The sequence below is a fragment of the Corapipo altera genome, unplaced genomic scaffold (genome assembly GCF_003945725.1).
Source record: "Corapipo altera isolate COAL_440 unplaced genomic scaffold, ASM394572v1 59491, whole genome shotgun sequence".
NCBI lineage: Eukaryota > Metazoa > Chordata > Aves > Passeriformes > Pipridae > Corapipo > Corapipo altera.
Window position 1 is genome coordinate 3,137 of NW_020887312.1, and position 1,217 is coordinate 4,353.

The window sequence follows — 1,217 nt, forward strand, 5'->3', positions numbered from 1 at the left end:
GGGGGGGGGAGGGAACTGGGGGAGAAGGATGAGTGGGAGGGTGTCGAGAGGGGAGGAGGGGAGGCAGCGGGACCCCCTGGCAGGAGCAGGGCTGAGGAACAGCTCTCCAGCCGCCCCGGGGCAGCGCTGGGAAAACACCGGGAGCGGGGGAGCTGCCGCTCCAACCCCGGCCGGGGCCGGAGCGGCACGGGGCCGAGGGAGGAGGCACCTCCTGGCATCGTGTGCCACCCCCTGGCATCGTGTGCCACCTCCTGGCATCGTGTGCCACGTGTGCCACCCCCTGGCATCGTGTGCCACCCCCTGGCATCGTGTGCCACCCCCTGGCATCGTGTGCCACGTGTGCCACCCCCTGGCATCGTGTGCCACGTGTGCCACGTGCTCCGTGTCCCAGACCGGCCAGATGGGGCTGAAAACCCAGCAGGGATGGGTTGGGTCCCTTTGTCCTTCCCGTGACGGTCCCAGGGGTTTGTGCAGAGGCACCGGGGCAAAAACAGCCCCTGGGACCCCCGTGACCTTCATCCCAGCCCTCATCCTCCATCCCAGTCTTCATCCTCCATCCCAACCCTTCCCCTCCATCCCAACCCTTCCCCTCCATCCCAACCCTCATCCTCCATCCCAACCCTTGTTCTCCATCCCAACCCTCATCCCAACCCTTGTTCTCCATCCCAACCTTCTCCCTCCACCCCAACCCTCTCCCTCCCTCCCACACCGGCTGCTCCTCATCCTCCGGGGAAGGAGCTCCACAAACCAGGGGGGAGAAATCGGGACGAGAAAAATCCCAAGGATCAAAGGGGGAGAAAATGCAGGAAAAAGGGATTTGGTGGGAAAACGCTGAACGTTGAGGAGACAAGGAGATGGGAGAGGGATGTGGAGAGCCAGATTTTGGAGCCTTCCAGAGGGAGAAGGATCATTCCCTTCCTTCCAGAGGAGGGGCCGTGACCCCGAGCGGTGCCGGGGGTGGGCACAGGGGACCCTGGGGGGGGGCTTCTCATCCAACATCCCCCTCCATCCCAACCCTCTCCCTCCAGCCCAACCCTCTCCCTCCATCCCAACCCTCTCCTTCCACCCCAACCCCCTCCCTCCACCCCAACCCCCTCCCTCCACCCCAACCCTCTCCTTCCATCCCAACCCTTGTTCTCCACCCCAGTCCTCTCCCTCCATCCCAACCCTTGTTCTCCACCCCAGTCCTCTCCCTCCATCCCAACCCTTGTTCTCCA